At 41.4% G+C, this 16,725-nt stretch overlaps 1 protein-coding gene across 3 annotated transcripts in view; it reads right to left on the bottom strand.

Annotated features, from left to right (window-relative positions):
- Positions 1–16,725, bottom strand: part of PLXDC2 (plexin domain containing 2) — a 412,966-nt gene that overhangs the window by 119,205 nt on the left and 277,036 nt on the right. The window lies entirely within an intron of this gene.

Below are 16,725 nucleotides of genomic sequence, written 5' to 3'. Positions count from 1 at the left end.
TATTGTTCAGCTACATTTTCTGAAATCAACTGTCGCTTAGAAGGACCAAAAAATTAGGCAGGGGTTAGTACAGAATGCAGCACATATGTCTTAGGCAAACATCTCCTGTTACAGTCAATGACAGTCCCGCTGTATGCTGCAATAAATTCTAAAGACAAAAATCTGTTTTTTTTCAATTCCCTGTAAACAATAATGCTCTTGGGGTAACTTCTAGATATTCATACCTGTAAGAAGGGTATAATGGCTCCATTTGTCTTTACTATGTTGGCAACTTTTTTTGATTTCTATACAAGCCAATTCTGGACAAACAGATTTTATTGCATTGAATGCATCTAAAAGTGTTTCCCTTTTGTCTATGACTAGTTTCATTTTTTTACTCTATTTTGAATGTAGAGAGCTACTGTTTTTCATGTACAGTACTGCAATGCCTGTCTCCAGATTGAATTGTCAACTTGAATGATCTTTCGCTTGGGGGTACCCAAGACTGTGACTCAGTACAAAAACATTTTAGATCTCTCTTGCAGGTGTCTTGAATCCTAAGTTTTGGCCACTTTCTCTGACTTTGACCCTTCTTTATTTAACCATAGAAGATGTCTTTGGGAAGTATTCCAGAATAAGCAGGAAAAACAGGATAATTCTGGAGTGAGCTGGGCACTGCAGCTCAATTTAGTTAGTCTGAAAATATTTTGTAAATCATATCTGCAGTTTTCACAAAAGCAGCTGTGAGTAGATTGTGGCAAAGTCCGACACCAAACTGATACACACAGAAAACCATCCAAGTTTATCCTGGCTTGCCAACCATGTGGAGATCCATGTCTACAAAAATCACATAATTTACTCAGCCACGAACATGGGCATTCTTAAAAGCAACTGGTTCATGTGAAGTCTCTGGAAAAGATGGTGTTGTTATCTGGGAAATGTTAGGCTTTATCTACATTGTTTTCCCCAACTTTAGCACTGGAAAACTTCAGTGAAAGCACTAATTTAGACCATTCTGTTGTCTAGGCTAGCTCTGAACACAGAGGTAGATGGCAAAATACTTTAAAACCATAACACCACAAACATCTGGCCTACTCTAAAGCTGCCACCATTGTTACAAGTAGGGTTGCCAAGTGTCCAGTTTTGAACTGGACAGTCCAGTATTTGAGCTTTTGTTCGAGAAACAAATTGAGAAAATATAAATGAGAAAATATAAATGTCCGGTATTTTCTAAATAAGATGTAATGTAGATTGTGATGTAATGTCAAGTGTGTCCGGTATTTCTGTTGAAACCATCTGACAACCCTAGTTACAAGTGGTTGAGCCTGACCATCGGTAGGAATGGTGGGAGATATAGGAGTGTTGGTTCCTTAGTCAGGTGAGACTACACATGCTGATAGAGTTGTCCCTTATTTCCTCTATGGTGTTATTAGAGTGCACAGATAACCTGTGTGAAAAGTCAGGAATAGGTTTGCGTGTGTGTGGGAAGTAAGTTGCCTATGTAACCCCTGGGGTTATACATGTGAAAAGTCCATAGAGCTATACATGTTTTGTGTTCAAATGCTGAACGCAAAAACTTCTTTCTACTTCTGTGCTTTTTTTATTAGGAGACGGGGAGATATGACTGAATCTGCAGATATTGAGAGGATACCAACGCCATACCTCCACTAATATATGCAAATGGATAACACTGTTTCCCATTGTCAGACAGCATTTGGGTAATGATTAGCACAGTTGTCAGTACAAACAACTGTATTTTTTCATATTATGCTCCTTGATGAGCCAGAATTTGCTTATATATTTAATCAAATATATTATGTGCACAATATGCAAAATATATAGTATGCCTGCTGCAGATTTGCATAACATTTACCATATTCCATAGTTAAGAAAATAATATATATTTAAAGCATTTTAATATTATTTGAAATATGCATTTAAATATATGTTCTGTTTCATGTAAATGCACTGTTTCATATAAGTACATTTTATATGTGCAATAGAAATTCAGAGTATATGTTGTTGTTGTTGTTCGTCCATCGTATTCGAAGAGGACCTTGACATCTAACCGGTTATGGACTGTTCATGGTGTGTCCGCAAATGGCTGATAAGGCCGATACGGGCACGGAATGTTCTACCACAGGTCGGGCAGACATGTGTGGGCACCACTGTTGCAGCTTTTGCAACTCTGGCTTTACGGAGTGCTCGCTTCTCTTGTGCTATGGTTGTCCTTCTGGCTTCAGATGTTTGACAGCCTTGGTAGATCAGCGTGTGCCATGTTGATCGGTCTTGTGCCAGGGTCTCCCAGGAGGTGGTGTCAATATCCAGGGACTTGAGAGAGGCTTTAAGCGTATCTTTGTATCGCTTCTTTTGTCCCCCGTGCGATCGCTTCCCTTGAAACAGCTCACCATAGAAGAGCTGTTTAGGGATGCGATGATCTGGCATCCTTGCAACATGGCCTGCCCAGCGTGTCTGAGCTTTCATCAGCAGGGTGTAAACTGACGGCAGACCTGCTCTAGAAAGGACTTCTGTGTCTGGCACCTTATCCTGCCACCGTATCCTCAGATGTCTGCGGAGGCAAATCGTGTGGAAGTGGTTCAGTTGCCTAGCGTGCCTCCTGTATACAGTCCAAGTCTCACTGGCGTACATCAGGGTAGTTAACACTACTGCTCGATAGACTTTAAGCTTTGTAGCAAGGCTTATTCCACGGCGGTCCCACACTTTGGTCAACAGTCTGCCGAACGCAGAGCTTGCCTTGGCGACTCTGCAGTTGACCTCGATGTCAATTGTCACTGAGCGGGAGAGGGTGCTGCCAAGATATGTAAATTGGTCCACTGCTTGCAGCTTTTGTCCCTTCACTGTGATGGTGGGCACTTGATGCTGAGCTTTTGGAGCTGGCTGGTGCATCACTTCGGTTTTCTTTGTGTTGATGAGAAGGCCAAAGTTGTCGCATGCTGCTGCAAATTTGTCCATGCTGGCTTGCATTTCCTGCTCTGATCCAGCATTCAGAGCGCAGTCATCAGCAAAAAGGAGATCTCGTAACACAGTCTCTTTTATCTTGGTGACAGCCTGGAGTCTTCGCAGGTTAAACAATTTCCCATCGGTCCTGTATCTCAGTCTGATTCCCAAAGAACTGTTCTGAAAGGCGTCTGACAGCATGGCTGAAAACATTATGCTGAACAGGGTCGGTGCCAGCACACACCCTTGCTTGACGCCGTTTGTGACGGGAAAGGCCTCTGAAGCTTCTCCATCATCCAAAACACGAGCCGTCATGCCGTCGTGGAACTGACGTACCATCAAGATGAATCTGTCAGGGCACCCAAACTTCGACATGATGCGCCACAGACCTTCACGACTGACAGTGTCAAAAGCCTTGGTGAGATCCACGAAGGTGGTGTACAGTTCACGATTCTGCTCTTGACACTTCTCTTGAAGCTGTCGGGCTGCGAAGATCATATCCACCGTGCCACGCTCTTTGCGGAAGCCGCACTGTGTCTCGGGTAATAAACCCTGTTCCAGGTGGTTAATCAGACGATTCAGCAACACTCGTGCAAGGATCTTACCTGCGATGGAAAGCAGTGATATTCCTCTATGATTATCGCAAACTTGTCGATTTCCTTTCCTCTTGTAGAGGTGTACGATAGACGCGTCTTTCAGTTCCTGAGGAATAGATCCTTGATTCCAGAAGGACTGGAACAGCTGAGTGAGTTTGTTGACAAGCACTGCACCACCACCCTTATAGACTTCCGCTGGAATCGCATCAGATCCTGGGGCCTTGCCACTGGACAGCTGGCTGATGGCCTGTAAGGTTTCAGTCTCTGATGGTGAGACATCCAGGCTGTGGTTGATATCCGCCTGGGGCATTCTATCAATCGCCTCGTTATTGATGGAAGATGGGCGGTTCAGTACGGATTGGAAGTGCTCAGCCCAACGCTGTAAAATCAGAGCCTTCTCAGTAATGAGAGTTGCACCATCTGAGTCCAGTAGAGGGGAACTCCCTGAGGGCTGAGGTCCATACAAGGATCTAAGGGCTTCGTAGAACCGTTTGGCATCGTTTCTATCAGAAAACTCCTGGATATATATATTATGTGCACAATATGCAAAATATATAGTATGCCTGCTGCAGATTTGCATAACATTTACCATATTCCATAGTTAAGAAAATAATATATATTTAAAGCATTTTAATATTATTTGAAATATGCATTTAAATATATGTTCTGTTTCATGTAAATGCACTGTTTCATATAAGTACATTTTATATGTGCAATAGAAATTCAGAGTATATGTACAAGTATACTGATAAAACCATTAGCTTTATAAATGGAGCATGCTTGTGGGAACTGAATGACACTACGATATTTTTAAGGAAATATAGGGGAAATGTATTTACAATAATAGTATTTACTATTAAAAAACTGGAGAAAATAGAATTTAATTCAACATAATGATTCATCTAGGATTTCTTAATGGTTATTTTAATGTTAAACTTGATTCAAATCTAGCAAAGCAGCACCGTAAGAAATACAAAATCCTTTTGAAGTGAATAATTTCAGATAAGTCCATTTCAAACTCTTTCAGAAAACATAACTGATTTGTAGAAAATTGTCCTGACTGCTGAAACAAAACTATAAACTCCAAAACAGGTTTGTTCCACAAGTCAGGTTGCAGGCGAAGAATTTTTTACATGAAAATGTACACAATGCTCCACTTATTTCCTTCCTAAAAGCCACTACAATCCTTCAAAGTAGTTCTTTAGGCAGACAAATGTGTTGTAGCTATTCTAATCTTGAATTATAAAATGTTATTTTACTCCTTCAGACACATCTTTTCATTATGATGGTGGATATCTGTTTGGAGTCCAACAATACAGAAATTATTTCAAATGTATTTGTAAAAAGATTTAATTCCATTTGTTTTTATAATTTTTCCTATGACTGAAAGGCATAGTTTGGATTACCCATCCAGATATTTAGCTGGGGTAAACTGATCTCACTTAACTTCACTGAAAAATTCTGATTTATATCAGGTGAAGATCTGTTTTATTTCATATATTTGAGATCAAATCTGATATTTCACTTGGGGATAGAATTGCAAGTTTGTTGTATGAATTAATGGTAGGACATATTACGAGGGAAATAACACACATCAGAAACAATGTTGCTTACATATACATTTAAGCAGAGTGACAAATATTTTACCAGTGTTGAGAGGTTTAAAATATAGTTTAGAGATCACTTCACTGAGAAATAACTTTGCTAGCTGATAATTTTCTTTTGAGGTTTTGATATCTTCTAATAATTTTCCACAGAAACATTTGAAGCAAAATTAAAAAAATGCATATAGTGATTAACCTCCCAAAATATACCAGATCACTAGATTCTAGAAAGAGTTAAAATAATTTTTGTATTCACTCTTATCTACCAAATTACACCAATGTCTCACCAAAGTCAATCTATTTAGATAAACTTCCTTCACACAAAAATTACTACAAGTTATTGTTAAAAAGCTGTAGTTTTGGAAGAGTGCCTTCCTCACTGTAAGTACACTGAGCCCTGGTCTACACTAGACCCGGTCTTGGCAGACACCCAGCAGGCTTTCAATTAGAAGCAATTGAAAGGGCTTGAAGCTCCCGGCTGCATGCTAGCCCATTGCCTGGGAGCCAAGGATGCAGAGCCCTTTCAACTGTCAGGCAACAGCCCCGGGGAAGGCACACACTCTTTAAATAGAAGCAGTTGAAAGGGCTCCAGCATCCCCAGCTCCCAGGCAACACACTAGCAGTGAGGCTAGGAGCAGCAAGTACTTTAAATAGCAGGATTTGAAAGGCCTTGCAGCTCCTGTCCCCTGCTAATATGATGCCTGGGAGCTGCAAGGGAGGCGTGAATCCTTTCAACTCCTGCTATTTAAAGGCCTGCCCCTTCCACATGAGGCTCTGCCTCTTCTATCTGAGGCCCGGCCATGACCACTTCAAAATGTTTTTAAGTGGCCCTCAATCAAAAAGTATTGCCCACCCTTGTGTTAGCTACTCCCGTCATGGAGATGGTTTATCTAGAACCCTGGGAGAGGTCTCTGCCGGCACTCTTGTTGTGACCACACTGCCATATTAATGCACTGCCATCGTGGCAATTTAAACTTGAATATATAGACAAAGTCAGAGTTTTGTAGTTTCTCATGGAGAGGTTTGAAAGCTAAGGCAATGAGCTTCTCTGCATTTTTCCAGAAGGTGGAAAAAGGTGGTCTAATAAAAGATATTACCTCACCCACCTTCTCTCTGAAAGGTATTGACACTGGGTTATATGAATACCTTTCTGAGGTTGCTGTAATATTCATTACTTTTGTAAAAAAAATGTGATCTGTTGTATTGTAATCCATTCTGTAGAATGTCCCATTTAATTCAGCAAAGGGAATTAGGGGTTTCTATGAACCACTGCCAGAAGATGTTTTTAAAATGTCAAAAAGATGGACCGTGCCCAAAAGATGTTGGATATTACGGGGAGGGATGGAATGCAGGGAAAAATATTGCCAGCAAAAAGACTGTTGCAGGCAATATTCAAACTTCAGTTTTAATTGTAACTGATGTATCTGTTCCTATGTTTTTAATTACATATTTCTGCTCTTTGAATTATAGACTAAATTTCACATTCATGAGAAAACAAGACACAAGGCTATTTAGATTCTAATGACTCATCATTCCTGTCTGATCAGTCACTTATTCTCTCAGAGAAGGTATGGAAACAGAATCATAATGATCTGTACCGGAGAATATCATCTATTCAATGAGAAGCTTTGAAGTTTGATAGCTCCCAAGTAACTCACATCTGCAGTCTATGAAACAAAGCCTTTAGCTTGCTTCCTAGATGGGTCAGAACCAGAGAGAAGAAGAGAGGGGAGGAAGATTTCTCTCACACAGGCTGTATATCTTGGCAGCTATGCTACTGTAGCTAGCCTGAAACCTGCAAAATGTTATGATGAGATTTAATGCATCTGCAAGGAAAATTCTAATTTTGTAGGTAATATATTACATATATACTACGAAAAAAGCTAAATGCAAAATGTTTGGCAGGGAACTGACTGACCTTTTACTAATTTGTAAACGGTAAATCTCAGAACAAAAATGGAAATGAAATGAAATGTATTTCATTTTGAGTTGAAAATTTTACTTTAGTTTTCAATAGTAAGGGTACAGCTGGCATCCAAGGAATGTGTCTGCTTTTCCAAAAAAAAATCAGAAAAGCAAACGCATTTTTCGGCATCGCTGTAAACCTCATTTTATGAGGAAGAAGGGATGTTCTGAAAGAGGGTTTTTTTTTCTGACACTTGGCCCCGTGTAGATGGGCCAAATGTCAGAAAAGACTCTTTTGGAAGTAAAGTGGAAAAAGATACGCAAATTGTGATTTGCAATTTGAGTATCTTTTTCCGACTTTTCTTTGTCATATAGACACAGCCTTAAAGAATTAACAATATCTAGAGTGTTTTCCTACCACCATTCTTCTCTATTTTTTTCCTGATCTACCTTTTTAAATGATCCCCAACTCTGAAAGATTACGAAAAGGCAAGAGGAAAAATGACACATTTGCCACTCTGACATTTTTCAAAAAGTGGGGAAGTTTGCAAAAGTTGCAGACAGGAAAAATTAAACAAACAGAAAATAATCTTGTAATCTTTGTATTGTGCTCAGTGGCCAAAAAAAAAAAAAAAAAAAAGATGGCAGAAGAACATTTTAAAAAAATCAAAAGTTGTTCCATTGAGATACCCGTGAAATGGAAAAAGTATGTAACTGCTGAGACTCAAGTGTGTTTAACAAGGGATTTTCAGTGCTGAGGATCAGTCCTATTGAGTTAAACACACTATAACTGTGGCAAAAGCTGGCTATGAAAAAGGTATAAGGACACAAGGGAATTAGCAGTTCCCTCGTTTCACAAAAACAACATTCATAAATTCAGGGAAGTAAAAGAATACACCAAAAGAATTGTAGAAAAGGAAACAGCTACTAGTTAGCACAGTGATGGGTAATTAAGAACACAAAACGCACATCTAATCTAAAGATGGAAATAACATAGGAAAAGTTTTTTTTTATGCCAACAGTGAAATCCCTTTTCAAAAAGGTTTTCACATGTTGTGTAACATTATTTCCTCCCACTTCCTGCCATGGCTGTAGTAGGGAGACTACAATATGATATTCATCTGCAACTGATGGCCATTGTCTGGTGGCCATGTTTGCTCAGATGGTATTCAGAGTTGACCCAGGACAGACAATATGGTTTTGCTAAAGACAATGAGTTCCCAAATTGAACATGATGATTGGTGGGATGGTGGTGAAGGAGGAGATGAAAGGGAGAGGATGCAGGAACTTAAGAGGAAATCCATGCACGACTTCTGTTTCAGAGAGCGTGGTTTATTCTACATTGTTGTTCATAAATATCACATTTCTTCATAACCCTTTTCATTTCCTTTATTGTGAAGGGCTGGGAGCTATTTGGAATGGAATTCTGACCTCTGGTTTCTCAAATTATACTGAATTTCCCCAACTAACAGTATTCTTCCTCATCAGAGAAAAATGATCAGCTTTTTCTAAAGGAAAGTTCTTAAGGGAAAAACAGTAGGCTCTAGTCCCTAGAGCTCTAGGCTCTAGTTCATAACTTTTCACACTCCATACAGAGAGAGACTTGGGTGAACAATTTATAAAAAGTAATTAACAAATTTAGCCCCCTATTCTCATTTGTAAATAATTACAGAGAACACATGCTGTTGTTGTTTTTCCTGAAAGACATCTGGCTACGGTCAATTAGAAAGTGGGTAACCACTGACAGAGTGTGTGTGTCAGAGCGGAGGGAAAGAAAGTATCAGTCTCAATATTTGGGAATGAGAACTTGGCTGCACTGAAGTCAAACCAGCTCCCGAACAGTATCAGTAGTCAGAACTATTTCTTCTCTCTTGGGCTGTGTCTACACTGGGCCACTTATTCCGGAAAATCAGCCGCTTTTCCGGAATAAGCTGCGAGCTGTCTACACTGGCCCTTGAATTTCCGGAAAAGCAACGACTCTCTACTGTACAAAATCAGCAGCTATTGCAGAAGAACTATTCTGCTCCCGCTCGGGCATAAGTCCTTATTCCGGAACACTGTTCCGGAAAAGGGCCAGTGTAGACAGCCCAGTAGTCTTTTCCGGAAAAAAGCCCCGATCACGAAAATGGCGATTGGGGCTCTTTTCCAGAAAAGCGCATCTACATTGGCCACAGACACTTTTCCGGAAAAAGGGTGTTTCTGGAAAAGCAGCCTGCCAATGTAGACGCTCCTTTTCCGGAAAAATAGAAAACGGAATAGTATTCCATTTTAAGCAATTCCGGAAATTCATGCCAGTGTAGACACAGCCTTGCTGTCTTGCCACTTCTCTTACATTTGATAACATTATAGTATTGTATTATCCAGTACCTCTGAACATATATAAGATCTGCAAATGGGTGACCGGGCATTGGAGCTCTTTAGCATGTTTTCCTTATTTTTAATATATTTTGGAGCACAGCTGATTTGTAGTGGGGACATGTTGAATAACTGACCATACTGGAAGCAGAGCTTAGGAAGAATCAGTTCTAGAATGCTGATCAGTATGTGACAGTGCAGCAAAGCTCACTTTTTCCTCTAGACAGTAACACATGGAAGTTTAGGACAGTGTTTTGACACAATGTGTGCTGTTAAATTCCATAATTACCGTTTCTTTACATCAACTTCCCCAGAGTTTTACTTAGATAAGATAGTCTTCTTCATTTCCTGTCCTAAACTGTGCAACGTAGCACCTCTGCTTAATCCCAAATTTTTATAACTCTACTAAAATAAAAAAATGGTGTCCAGATACAACTGTGTAGCATGTAATAAATTTCAAATTTCTTCTCATCTGAAATTTATTACATGCTACACAGTTGTATCTGGACATCTTTTTTTTTATTTCAGTATGGTTATAAAAATTTGGGATTAAGCAGAGGTGCTATGTTGCACAGTTTAGGACAGGAAATGAAGAAGACTGTTTTATCTAAGTAAAACTCTGGGGGAGTTGATGTAAAGAGACGGTAATTATGGAATTTAACAACACACATGTCAGAATACTGTATTACCACTGACTTTATAACACAAAGACTGGGATAAGTAACAAAAATAATTTTCTAATACACCCTGCCTACAGTGTAACAGTGCTGACAGTGGATGAGGTTATTAACATAAATATGTGAAAGGTTTTGCTTCAGTCACAAAAAAACTAAATAAAAATTCTGGGTCAAATTTAACTTAAATTAATACCACACTGCAGATTCCACCTGCAAATGTTTGATGACTGTGAGTTGTGATTGTATACACAGATGTATGGAAGGTGAGGGAACATCTATTCCGCACAGCTGAACTCTGTCACTGCTGTAACAGCTGCCTCTCCTTGACATCAATAAGCCGCAGAAGTCCATTCTTCCATAATGCCTACTGGGCTCTAGGAGCGTAGGTGGAGGATGTTGGTTCTCTGGGGAGTACTAAGTTTATTTGAACTAAATTCTGCAAGGCAATATTAAGAAGCTCATTCACTTCTAATTCCTTCAAACCAAACAGCATGGGTTCGCTTTGCGAATCCCTTTGCGAATTAAATTCTGTAATGTTCTCACAAACCTTACTCATGAATACATTTTAAACAGGTTTAATCACAGTCTTCCTCCTGGCATTTACACAATAGGGTAAGTTGCCTATCTGTGGGTCCACTGATGCTTTTCACTGCATACTGCTGGTAGCCCTGCCAGACAGTCTTTTGATGAATAAATATCATCTGAATGGCTCAAAGCACAAGGGATTGTATGCTAAAGCAAGCATGAAACTGGATTTGTATCTCTATGCCTCACTACGATAAAAATGTATGGAAATACAAGTTGTTAACAACTCTGCAAGGCACTTGAAAATGACTGGAAGGGTCACCTTTCATAAATTCAGTGTGCCATATTATACAATCTGAAGGAAATTCCAGGCAAGCAGCAGAACAGATGGCAAACACTTTATATCAGTCTCTTGACAATAATCCAGTGGTTTTAGAACAGTTAAAGTGTTATAGAGACAGCCACAGCAAATAGATTAGCAGATAATTTCCTCTTCGTTCTACCAATCTACCTTCAGATTGAACTAAAGCAAGTTAACTTTGGAAGGGGTCAAGAATAAGATTACAATCATGACAATGTTTCAGAGGTAGTCACATTAGTCTGTTTCAGCAAAAACAACAAGGAGTCAACAACAGTGTCACCTTAAAGACTAATCAATTTATGATGGCATCAACTTTTGTGAATTGCAACTCACTTCAACAGATGAATGACGTAAAAAAAAAGAAATAGGAGGGATACAGAGATGGTCATATTACATCATAGCAAATTCAATCAGGATGGATGTGGAGAAGAAGATAATAGTGCCTAAAATGGAAAATTACATAGTGTAGTAAGAGAGCCATTCCCAGTTCCAATTCAAACACATTCTGATGGTGTTAAATTTGCATATGAATTCCAGCTTAGCAGTTTTATATTGCAGCCCGTTTTTTAAGGTTTTTTTCTTGAAGATGGCAATGCTCAAGTTTGTAACTGTGGGTATGTCTAGACTACATGGCTCCGTTGACGGAGCCATGTAAAATAATTTATCCAGCATAGTCCAAGAAGCGGGATTTAAATAATCCCCGTTTCATTAAAATAAACATGGCCACCATGCTGTGCCAATGATCGGCTGATCCGGCACAGCGCGGCAGTCTAGACACCAACAGATCCCTATGCCTCGAGAAACGAGGTTTACAGGATCGGTCGGCAAAGGCTTCCCCAGCCAACAGATCTGCATCTAGACTGCCGCGCTATGTCGGATCAGCTGATCATCGGCACAGCAAGGCAGCCAAGTGTATTTTAATGAAGCGGGGATTATTTAAATCCTTGCTACATTTACTATGCCAGGTAAACTAGTTAACATGGCTCCGTTGACGGAGCCATGTAGTCTAGACATACCGGCTGTGTCTACACTGGCATGAATTTCCGGAAATGCTTAAAACGGAATACTATTCCGTTTTCAGTTTTTCCGGAAAAGGAGCGTCTACATTGGCAGGCTGCTTTTCCAGAAAAGCCCTTTTTCCGGAAAAGCGTCTGTGGCCAATGTAGACGCGCTTTTCCGGAAAAGAGCCCCGATCGCTATTTTCGCGATCGGGGCTTTTTTCCGGAAAAGACTACTGGGCTGTCTACACTGGCCCTTTTCTGGAACAGTGTTCCGGAATAAGGACTTATGCTCGAGCGGGAGCAGAATAGTTTTTCCGGAACAGCGGCTGATTTTGTACAGTAGAGCATCGTTGCTTTTCCAGAAATTCAAGGGCCAGTGTAGACAGCTCGCAGCTTATTCCGGAAAAGTGGCTGATTTTCTGGAATAAGTGGCCCAGTGTAGACACAGCCACCCTGTATGGTCCGTGCTGGTAAAAGGAAATTACACCCTCTGCTTTCATTGACGTTTGATTGCCTTTGTGAAGAAACTAAAAAATCAGCAGGGAGAATATAAAAGGGACATCTTTATAGGGTTTTAATGTGCAGCTCTGGCACTCAGATAACGGGGAATTTTCAAAGCTGAACATGGGTGGTAGATAGATGTTCCTTACTCTGACTATAGGTGCCCCTGGATGCTCAGGGTCAGCTAGGATTGGCAAGCCTCAATGTTACATGATGCTATGCAGTCCAGGAACTGCTGCACTCATTTCCTCCCCCATGCTCCAAGGTAACACCAGGCTCTTCAGCAGGCTCTTACAGGGCATCTTTGTCCAGAGAAGAGAGGACGATGGCTTCACCAGGCCTGAAAATTGATCCAAAAGCCTAAAAAATAGACAAAGGAATGGGCCATGCTGATAGCTTTTCACATTCTGTAGTTTAAGTGGAATATGAATGAAATAAGAGGCAGTTGCTACACACAACAGCTAACAGTTTTCAAAAGTTTGATCAAGGTATGTATTGCAATTTGGACCATCAGCTAGAGGCTCAAGCAAGAGCTAAGAAGCCAGGGGATTTGCAAAGCTGGTATTCAGGGTCTGAATACAAAGTGCTTCTTGGGATATTAAAAATTGTGATGCAAATTTCCTAGGAATTCTGGCTTAAATGTGAGAGTATCATTTTTTAGTCTGTGCGAACTATTTTTCAGAGCATAAAGACCTTACTTGGGTTGTTTTGTTAATCTCACATGAGAAGTTCATGCCTTTAATATGTGAACAGATTTTTTCCTGTTCTTCTCTGACCCAACTAACTTTTGAGCAGCTTGAGCCACCTCTGAGTGCCCTGGCTCTCTCTGGGTGTACAGAGTGTACACCCAGACTAAGCCTACCTTGTCCCACTGGAAATGTTCAAATCACTGGGTGCTTGGATGTGAGCAAACATCAGCCCTGGATATCCCCCGGGCTCTCAGTTCTCCGGATGTGGCTCAAATGCCAGTTTGTAGCTGCTCAAACTTTTAAAAAGCTTTGCCTGGAATGAAATCAAACAGGAAATCTACTTCTCTGAGACTTGATATAAATATGCCACATAGATTGTAATTTCCCCTTTTTTATCTCCACTGGAAGCAGCAATGTTTTCATATGCAAATAGGTCATCTTCAGGTTCAAAGCCAAATTATTTCTTGAAAAGAAGCAGAGATTACAGTTTAGTCACAGGGCATCTGCCATCACAGTAATACAGGTCTGGGACCCCCAGAAGACAGTTCTCAACAGTGGCTTAAAGACATTATAGGCAGAAGAAGCGACAACAGAAATGCCTGGGAGCTAAATTCTGTTCTCATTTTACAAGTGTGTAGCTTCAATGAGTGCACGTGGGAAAGCAAGCATCTAGCAGAAGAAGCTAGATCCTGATGTTTAGAATTAGAGCCACAGCATTAGAATTAAGCACAACATAAATACAAACGAGAGAACCTTACATGAAGACTTTTAAAAATACTACAGAAAAAGCATAACTAAAATCACAAATCTGCATTCTAAGAGGCCTGTTCTTCTCTGGATAATGATTTACATAAGAAATTGTAAACTTACAGCTTATTTCACTTTTACAGCTATTATTTGCAGTCTTATGAGTTATTTTGGTGCCTGATTAAACTTCAGCATCTCACAGCCAGAGCCCGGTAAGTTTTGTTTAATCAAATACTAAACCATTTTTGGGAGAATACAATATACACTTACCTCCTTAATTCCACTAGCACCCATCGATTATACAAACTATGGATGGAGTAAGCTATATAAAAATGTGAGTGTGCACGCACATGCACACATGTGTAAAGCTGAAGAATTCAGAAGTTTTATATCTAAGTTATAGTAAATAGTTAAACATTTTAATACAGTTTTTAATACTTTCAGGAAAGTCCAGACTCATAATTTAAATGCACACTGTTTACAAAGATGTCTACAGGCAATCCACACATTTTATGAATAAATTACATGCTTCAGTTATTCATAAGTGGCTAGTAACAGCACCAAAGAGAGAACCAATTTTGAAACCCTAAAGGGTCTGAATGTACTGCAGGTTGCAAAGAAACTTCTTCACATTATGATACAAATTTTAGAAAATATTTAAGGGATTGATCTTGCAAGTGGTGGATCAACCTACGTGTGCTCAGAAGGGCCAGATTATGACATTCTGAGGCCTTAAGGCAGGGGTTTTCAAAGCTGGATTGTGGGCCTGCCTGGGTAAGCTGCAGGTGGTCTGGGAGATGCTTTGTTTATCTAAGCATCCAAAGCCACAGAGCCTCGCAGCACCTATTGGCTGCCGTTTGCTGTTTCCAGCCAGGGCAAGCTGCAGGAAGTGGCATTTCATGGCCCGCCAGCAACTTACTCGAGTGGTTAGATCAGGAAAACTCTTGCTCTGAGGTTTGTCAAGTGTAAAAGGCCCCATTCCACAAAACATGGATTTCTTATTTTCACTTAAAAGACACTGAATATTTTAGAAATGCGCATCTGTCTGTTCTTCTGTCTGTCTGTTCAAGAACTCCTCTTAAATAGTAAAAGGTAGGAAGAAATGTGGAACGCAGCTTCCTCTTCCTAACGTAAGCAAGGTGAGGGTTTTGTTGTGCCCGAAACAGGACTGTTTTCCATAACGTGGGAAGGGAGGGGCACAGAGAGGAGGGACAATACTGAGAGTGGTCACTGGGGAGGCAGTGAACACAGGGAAGAGCCATATGCAGCGTGACCACTGTGACAGCCACATCACCAAGGGTATATCTACACAGCAAAGTTATTTCAGAATAATGGCTGTTATTCTGAAATAACTATGTGAGTGTCTACACAACAATAGTGTTATTTCAAAATAATATTGAAATAATGAGCGGCTTATTCCGAAATCTGTAAACTTATTCTACGAGGTCTAATGTGTCTTCTGAAATAGTTATTTCGAAATAAGGGGCTTACAGCCCTTCCCAAGGTGCCCTGCTGGCCGCTCTGTCTACTCTCAGGAAAACTTTATATCCCCCCACCTTCCCCTTGGAGCCCTTAAAGCTGCAGCCTGAGAGGAAAGGGCTTGTGCAAAGCAGAAGGCCCTGACAGCCCTGAGCCACACAGCAGCTGCCACTGCTTTGCTTTTTCGAAAAATGAGCCAGTCCGCTGATCCCAGACAGCCTTCCACTGCTCCCAGGGAGTAGTCAGAGAGCTTCCAGGCATCTGAGTGGGGCTGAAAGAGACATGCACCTTCTTGGTGTTGTGTGGCGATCCTGGACCTTATTGAGGTTTGGAGTGATGAGACCAACCTCCAGGATCTCCGCACCAGACACAGGGATGTCAATGTCTATGGCCAGATGGCCAAGAACCTGGTCACCAAAGGACACATCTGGAGCAGGTGCGGATGAAAGTTAAAGAGCTCAGCGAGGTATATGCCAGGGACAGAGAGGGAAGCTCCTGCTCCGGGGCACAACTCCACATCTGCCATTACTTCGAGGACCTGGACTGAATCCTGGAGGGTAAGGTAGTCGCTTCCCGCCCCCTGACCACCTGGTAGTAGACTCGGGGCTCAAGATGCCCGTCATCATCCTCCTAGGGGACAGGCATGAGGAGGAGGTGGTAGTGGAAGAAGACAAGGCCAGTACCATCACCCTCCTGACCATGGAGCCGGTACCCTACCACGTGGATGTATCCCGAGGCCAGGGAAGGAACATCATGTGAGTGCCATCACATTCCCTGCACACAGCGAATTAAGGTGATGGGCGGCGAGGGGTAGCTGGGCATTTTTCGCTCGGCCCTCGTGTCTCAAGGATAGCGCAGCAGTCTCTGCACGTGAAAGCATGTGCTTCACCACTCCTGGCCACACAGCCGTGGGAGGCTGCCACAAAAGACCCTTGTGCTATTGGCCACAGGGTGTCTGGAAAAGCCTGCCATACTCAAGACCCTGGAGTGGGACACCCTCCCTCCATAAGCCACTTCTATAAGGAGGCTTGGGACACTGACACCCACACATGCACACACACTCAGCAGCCCCGCATACGGGCATGCCTAAACTCTTGGGGCAACATCCACTTTTGGGGACATCTGGGCCGCTGTAGGAGTAGGCCCTCTGGCCAAGTGTGGGCGATGGCCTTGCTCCAAGCACATCACCTTTGACTGAGCTTTGACTGAGGCGTCAGGAACAGTGTCCCCTGGGATGACTGTCCATCTCTCTTTATTCTCTACAGCTGGACCAGCTGCGAAAGGGAGCAGTCGAAATCACCCAGGACAGCCTCCCGAACCTAAGGGACCTGCAGGGGATGAAGACCCA

This window comes from Pelodiscus sinensis, chromosome 2, assembly GCF_049634645.1.
Source record: "Pelodiscus sinensis isolate JC-2024 chromosome 2, ASM4963464v1, whole genome shotgun sequence".
Lineage (NCBI taxonomy): Eukaryota > Metazoa > Chordata > Testudines > Trionychidae > Pelodiscus > Pelodiscus sinensis.
This window is presented reverse-complemented; position numbering and strand designations above follow the sequence as displayed.